Source organism: Mus caroli, chromosome 1 (assembly GCF_900094665.2).
Source record: "Mus caroli chromosome 1, CAROLI_EIJ_v1.1, whole genome shotgun sequence".
NCBI lineage: Eukaryota > Metazoa > Chordata > Mammalia > Rodentia > Muridae > Mus > Mus caroli.
The window spans coordinates 68,299,343-68,306,988 of record NC_034570.1 but is presented as its reverse complement, the minus strand read 5'-3'; the positions used below and the strand labels follow the sequence as shown (position 1 = coordinate 68,306,988).

The 7,646-nt window shown below is 46.0% G+C and overlaps 1 long non-coding RNA gene across 1 annotated transcript; it reads right to left on the bottom strand.

The window, feature by feature from the left end:
• Nucleotides 1-2,696: 2,696 nt before the first annotated feature.
• On the bottom strand, nucleotides 2,697-6,999 carry LOC115032334. The gene is made up of 3 exons (XR_003838009.1): nucleotides 6,808-6,999; nucleotides 5,502-5,904; nucleotides 2,697-4,670 (listed from the first exon to the last, which is right to left on the bottom strand). It is a non-coding gene; the product is annotated as an uncharacterized LOC115032334 (long non-coding RNA).
• Between the last annotated feature and the right edge of the window lie 647 nt (nucleotides 7,000-7,646).

The following is a 7,646-nucleotide window of genomic DNA, read 5'->3' as shown; positions in this document are numbered from 1 at the left end:
GTGTGTGTGTGTGTGTGTGTGTGTGTGTGTGTGCGCGTGCGTGCGTGTGTGTGTGTGTGTGTGTGTGTGTGTGTGTGGAGACCAGAGGACAGCCTTAGGTGTTGTATCTCAAGACTCATCTATCTTGATTTATGAGGCAGGATCTCTCCTTTACCAGGGGCTCAATGACTCAGATAGCCTGATTGGCCAGATAGCCAGAGGATCCTCCTGCCTCTGAGAGGCCAAACCTTTTAAGTTCAGTCTCCATTTTAGAGAACCTGACCTACGTTTGAACTCAGGTAAACTAACAGGCCGGTTCCTAGCATTAGTTTCCAAGTTGCCCCCCTCAACAAAACCTGAGCCTAGCTCCAGTCTTTAGGCTAATCCCCAACAAGATCACCATCTCCAGGTTATACCCTCAACAAGACCAGGGTCTCCAGGTTATTCCCCCAACAAACCTGTACCTCTAGGCTATAAGCCCACCCCCTGCCTAATGATCACCAATGCAAAGGGGAGCAGAAATTAAGTTTATGATATGACTTCCAGCACCAGCCAATTATGTTAAAGACCACAGTAGCTCTCCAATTAGATGCTTGCATGCTCACCCCCCAATAGATATTCAAGGCTCTACCACCACCAAAACCATCCTGTGTGGTGGTGGTACATTGTGGTGGGGGGAGGCAAGTTAGCTTAAATAGAATAAAGGCCCTGCTGTGAGTTGCGGCAGACAGATTGGTTCCTGCCTGTTTTTTGGGGGACCACTAACATTTCCCTGACTGGGGTTATAAGAGAGCACTATCCACATCTAGGTCCTCATGCTTAATGGAAAGTACTCTAACAACGGGTCCAGCCCGAGCCCTCTTAAACTTATTAACTTATTAACTCAACTTTCTATTCTTTTGGTGATTTTCCTGGTATTATAGCATATAGTATTATGTGGCAGAGTATCAAGATCTAGTTCATTCAAACTCTTTCTTTTCCCAGATAACATTTTTTTTAAGATTTTATTTATTTATTATATATAAAGTACTCTGTAGCTGTCTTCAGACACACCAGAAGAGGATATCAGATCTCATTACAGATGGTTGTGAGCTACCGTGTGGTTGCTGGAATTTGAACTCAGGACCTCTGGAAGAGCAGTCAGTGCTCTTAACCACTGAGCCATCTCTCCAGCCCAACATTAAAACTTTTAAAGTAACTTTAACTCCATTGGCCCTGCTCCTGAGTCATGTGTTGCTATTGGAAACATTTAACCTCAGCACATTATAATTTTATTATTTATTTCTAGCTGTTTAATATTATTATTTGTAGTGATTAAACCTAGGGCCTTGTGCATATTAGACAAACACTCTACCATTGACACAAATCCTTAGCCGTTTATTATTTATTTATTCATCCATAGTACTAGGGATTGAAGCTATATCCTCATCTATGCTAGGAAACTGCTCTGCCCTCAAGCCATACTGCAGACTACTTTTTACTTCCTATTTTGAAACAGCATCTCACTAGTCACCCAGGCTGACCTTGAACTCACGACCTTCCTGCCTCAGCCTCATAAGGATTACAGGTCTGTGTTACTGGGCCTAGCTCCTCTCAGTTGCTCTTGAGTAGCTGTAACCAGCGTACCTAAAGGAACAACTTAGTCAAGATTTATCTTGGCTCGTGGTCTCAGTGGGATCCATCCATGGCTGTGTGGCCTCCTGTGCCTGCTCAGAAAAGCAGCAGCAGGAGTGTGAAGGAGGTTGTTCACTTTGTGGCAGATTAAGAAGCTGAGAAGGAAAAAAACAAAACAAAGCAAACCAACCAACCTACAGACCATGTATACGCTTCAAAACCACACTCTCAAGGGTTCTATTTGTTCCAGCTAGGCCTCACCTCTTGAAGTTTCTAGAACTTTCCAAAACCAACTCCCCAGCAAGAAACCAAGCATTCCACACAAGAGCCTGTGGGAGTGTATTAAAATATATGAAGGGTATATATTATGATATATCCTCTTTTTAAAGATTTCTTTATTATCATATCTAGGTACACTGTAGCTGTCTTCAGACACACCAGAAGAGGGTGCCAGATCTCATAAAGGATGGTTGTGAGCCACCATGTGGTTGCTGGGAATTGAACCTTTGGAAGAACAGTCAGTGCTCTTAACCGCTGAGCCATCTCTCCAGCCCGATATATCCTTCTTTTAAAAAAATAATGTATTTACTTTTATGTAGTGTGCATTGATGTTTTGCCTGCATGTCTGTCTGTGCTGTCTGTGAGGGTGTCAGATTCCCTGGAACTGGAGTTACAGACAGTTGTGAGCTGCCATGTGGGTGTTGGAAATTGATCCCAGGTCCTTTGGAAGAGCAGTCAGCGCTCTGAACCGCTGAGCCATCTCTCCAGTCCTCCTTCTACCTGCTAGGTAAATTTTCTTTTTCTATAAAATTACACATTGGCAGCAGGGTCTGATGGCATACACCTTTAATCCCAGCACTTGAGAGGCAGAGGCAGGTAGATCTGTGATTTCAAGGACAGCCTGGTCTACACAGTGAGTTCCAGGGCATCCAGGGTTATACCGAGAAACCCTGTCTCAAACCACCCTTTCCCCTCAAAAAAATTTATAAATTGGCACTTGAAGTACTGAAGGTATTCTTCTGCTTTCTGGTTTTTAAATTAGTTTTTACACTATTCATTTATTTATTAAAGAAACAGAGACAGAGACAGACAGACAGAGACAGAGACAGAGACAGAGACAGAGACAGAGACAGAGACAGAGACAGAGAGAGGAGTAGAGGTCAGAGGACAATTTAAGAGAGCTGTTCTCTTCTTCCGTGTGGTCCTGGGAACCAAACCTATGTCTTCTTTGAGAGTAGCAAGCTCAGGTGGTTTGGTTTGGGTGTAATGATTGACAGAAGGGCCCTTTGGTGCTGATCTGGCTTAATTCTGCAGGGCAACCTCCAAGATCCCCAGACGTGAAGGGTTTCCCAAAGAGATGCAAAGAGATTCTGAATACCAACAGCACCTACCCAACATCATCCATAGCCAGTATCCCCCAGAAAATGGTCCAGAGTGGGACCGTGAGGCCACTGGGATTGTATTAACATGGCCAGTGCTGGTTCTGTCCAGGACCTTGGGACTCTAGCACTCATGCTGTTGTCCAGCCATAGACAGGGTGGACAGAGCTTTCTAGCTCTGTGTCTGATGAAACAACAGAGGCCACTTTCTTAGTGTCTGAACCACTCAGGCCCAGGGTACCCCATCTGCAGCTTATCAGAGGTAGGTTTCAACCATGGCAGTCCCCACACCCTCTTCCATGTGTTTTTATCCCCTTGATTTAAAACAACAAAACAAAACACTTAAACAGGATCTCCAACTTCATGTACCAGACAAGTCTGCTCTGAGGGAGGGCAACCAAATCCACCCTAGGGTCAAAGTGCACAGCCCTTATAAATCTAGTGTGCAAGAGAGCCAGGAAGTAGGGTTACAAGAAACATAATCCCATGGCAAGAGATGAAAACCAAGCACCAAAGAAGCTTACGTTACCCAGATGAGGCCAGTGCCTTCAGCTGATTCGCCTTGCCCAGGGGGATGGGTGGGGGTGCGGCTGGCAGCAAGAGCAGGTGTGGGAACAGTGGTCAGGAGCAGGTGCAGGGGTGAGGGCAGGGCTAGCACAGGGCAGGGCAGACAGGGTAGATGCAGGGCAGATGCAGGGCAGGGCAGGGCAGGGAAGCACAGAGTAGCACACTTTTCACTTGACCTAAGCCAAAAGGCCAAGAGGCAATGCACACCCTTTAAAATGGAAAACCACAATGGTTCCAGTGTTGCTTAGCTCTGCCCAGGCCGGAGCCATTTTGATGGCTGTGTGAGGTGAGAATTCCGGCAAGGTCTCCCTTCACAGTCTTGGAACTGGATGTCTGAGGACATGGGGAGCGGGTGGGCTGGGGAATGACAATAGGAAGGATTTACTGAGCATCTAGTACCTGCCAGACCTGAGTTCCTCACAAGTCATCTCACATGTCAGCTGTGGCTGATGGAATCCAGAAATGGTAAATGTTAGCCTTGATATTCTTATCAAGTTACTTAATCTATTTTTGCCTCTGTTTCCTCCTCCTCTGCAAAACAGACGTAATAAAACTCTTCCGTCCCACAGGGCTGCAAGGGGCCACGCGCTCCACTGCCTGTGATGCATTTTGCGCAGTCTGGGAGACACTGAACACTGTGGAAGCATTACATCAACACATGGCAACCGCTAAGCCCAGCCCACCCCCACAGTATGCTTGTGCTAGCTCGAGAAAGGCTTTGCTCTTTTAACACAAGTTCTCAGTAGCTTAAACACAGCAATTGGTTTCCAGTGTCACTGTACAGAGATAAGAAGGCCAGATGAGAGATGGGGGGTGGGGAATGCGATGATTTGACTGTGTCCCCCAAAGTTCATTTGTTGGAAAGTTCTCCCTTTTACAGCAATGCCAAGATAGGGGCTTGTGAGGGTGATAGCGTCAGAATCTTCCCTTGGGAATGTCAAGAGGCTCTTCATCTTGAGAATGGCTGTTCTATTTGAGTGAGTTGAGTCCTTCTGCATTCAAGCATGCCTTCTGCTCTCTGCATTCTTCCAGGAAGTCCCTGATGGCTGAAGGTTCTTGATCTTGGAGTTCTTTAGTCTCCAGATCCATGAGAAAAAAAATGTCACTGTAAATGACCCAGTCTAGGATATCCTGTTAGGGTAACACAAAATAGATAAAGACAGGTAGCTCTAGATGAGGTTGGGGGAGATTCTCCCATTTCGGCCTACATCTTCCACCATGGTGACCTAATGGTGGCTCCAGTGATAACTGTCATATCACAGTCCCCATTAGGAACCTAGGGGATGTTTCCGCTTTTCAAGGGCACCCTTATGAATGATGTTGCTGCTGAAATCTCATTGGCCAGATTTAGTCTATGGATGATCCATGACCATACTATCTGCAAAGGAAGCTGGGAAATATAATTGTGGGATTTTACTGACAGAAAGAGAGAACAGAATCTTGGGTCTGCCCACCCCAAGAGGAAAAAAAAATTCATATTCTCTGAAGATCAACTGGGCACCGGCTCTGTTACTTATTACCAAGTGGCCCTGTTCTGAAGTTCTGTAGCCTAACAGGCAGAAAGCCTCTCCTTCATACTAACCATTAATGATAATGGAACAGAAACAGGATAAATGCAATGAAAACATCCCAAAGGGGCTGGAGAGATGGCTCAGCAGTTAAGAGCACTGACTGCTCTTCCAGAGGTCCTGAGTTCAGTTCCCAGCAACCACATGGTGGCTCACAACCATCTATAATGGGATCCGATGCCTTCTTCGGGCAAATCTGAAGTCAGCTACAGTATACTTGTATAAATAAAATAAATAAATAAAAAAATCCCAAAATAGGAAACGATGACCAACATGCAGAGGCCACTGGATATTAGACTAAGTGTGGGCAGCACCGCTGACTACTGCTGGGTCTGCTCTCTGGGACCTCAGCTTCCTGTATGCACAGCTTTGCCCATGAGAAGTTGTTTCTTACCGGGTGTCCACTGCAGCTGTTGGGAGTGGTACGCCTTTCTTACAGACATTTCAGTTTTTCCCAGATGGCTTTCCCAGCTGCTGGAGACATGTAGGGAGGATGAAAACCAGAGAGGAGGGTCGAGTGAGGCCTTCCAGGTCAGGCTTATGGCGTCCTTGCCAGTCCAGTACCCTCAGAACTTTGAAGGATGATTGTCTCCAGATCTGAGCAGCCACAGCCAATGGTACTATGTAAGCATTGCTCACGTGGTGTCAGGATTCTCTGGATCTTGGCACTCTTGCCTGTTCTCTCTCACACTAATGTGTCTCTCTAGATGAGTATGAGAGAACCCGCTTGGACGGTAGTTCTCAACCTGTGGGTCGTAACTCCTTCGGGATTTCCAACGACCCTTTCACAGGGTCACCTACAACCATTGGAAAACACAGATTTATGTTACAATTCATACCAGCAGCAAAATTACAGTTATGAAGTAACAATGAAAATAATTTTATGGCTGGGGGGGGTCACCACACCATGAGGAACTGTATTAAAGGGTCTCAACATTAGGAAGGTTGAGAATTGATGCTCTAAAAGGACTCTCCTTTCCTTTGCACATTTGTTTGTGGTGTGGGGCTTGTTTGTCGTGTGTGTGTGTGTGTGTGTGTGTGTGTGTGTGTGTGTGTGTGTGTGTGTGTGTTTGACAGGGTCTCGTGTACTGTCTTGAACTCCGTGTGTAGCTGAGAATAACCTTGAACTTATGATCCACCTGCCTCCACTCCTGAGTGCTGAGATTACTGTATACACCACCAGGCTGATTGTAATGAGGTGCTGGGTATCAAACCATGACTTCCCGAAGGCTAGGCAAGCACTTTACCAACTGAGTACATCCTCAGCCCAGTCTTCTCTTCTTTTCATCCCCCTATCTTCCCATATTCATCCTTTCCTTTCCCTTCCCTTTCTTTTCCTGCTGTGAGGCATGGGATTCTGGTTCTCACACATTCGAGGTAAACTCTATCATCTGATCTCCATTCCTAGCTCAGAAACCCCTGTTTTATGCCTGAACAATCCCACTGTCTTTGGAATGTCTTGGACAAGGACTAGAGTCCAGGTTCCACCCTTGCTACCTCTTCCAACCTCCTCCCACTGCTAGCCTGAGTGCACCTCTCTCAAAGGACTTTGATAATAACAACAACAACAACAACAACAACAACAACAATTTGAGTGTTTACACTGGGTGAAATGAGTTACCAGCTCTGTGGCCCACTCCCAAAGGCACATGACGCAGTAGACCTGGAAAGGCCACTTCCCCCAGCATGCCTCCCCTCACCTTCACAGATTCAGTGCAGGCTCCAATCTCACACCTCTGCCTTCTCTTCAGTGTTCCATTTTCCATGTTCTACCTAGAACCTCCTCCTCTGGAACGTCTTCCCCGACTGCATCAAACACACAGAACTGGAGCATTGCACACCATAGCGCGTGACCTTTGCACCCTCCTTAGGACAGAGCTACCCTTCCGTGTGCAAATATCTTTCAGCTCATTTGATTGCTGGCCCCTGGGTGGCCAAACTATTTGGCTGGATGTGACGAAAAGTTCCTTTGGGGATCAGCCAGATCCAATTAAAGTCTATGCTGGTTGTTTGCTTGCCAAATGACCTTGGAAAGCGCTGCCTGTTTCATCTGAGTTTGTTTCCATGCCTGGATGATGGAATGAAAACATTATGTAATGGAGACTGCCAAATGGGCCTACTGTCTAGTTTTCTTTCCTTTTAGTGGTAGAATTAAATGGATTTTAACTGGAATGGCCACCTACAATAATGACTGAGATCTCCAACTCCCTGCCCCTTGAAGCCTGATAGCTAAAGTTGGCCAATTCGACGTGAGTGGAAGTGAGGGAGTAGCTTCCACTTCAGGTCTCAGGAGATGCGTGAATTCTTTTCTTTTTCCCTTTCCTTTCTTCAGGCAAAAATGCTAGTGCAAGGATAGAGGCTAGAATGGCTATCTAATATCCAAGAAGGAAGATGTTTTGAATGGTTTCACAACCACCTTACCGGTTCTAAACTGTCTATAGACTATTGCTGTTTGAAGTATTCTCTCTCTCTCTCTCTCTCTCTCTCTCTCTCTCTCTCTCTCTCTCTCTTTCTCTCTCTTTCGTGTGTGTGTGTGTGT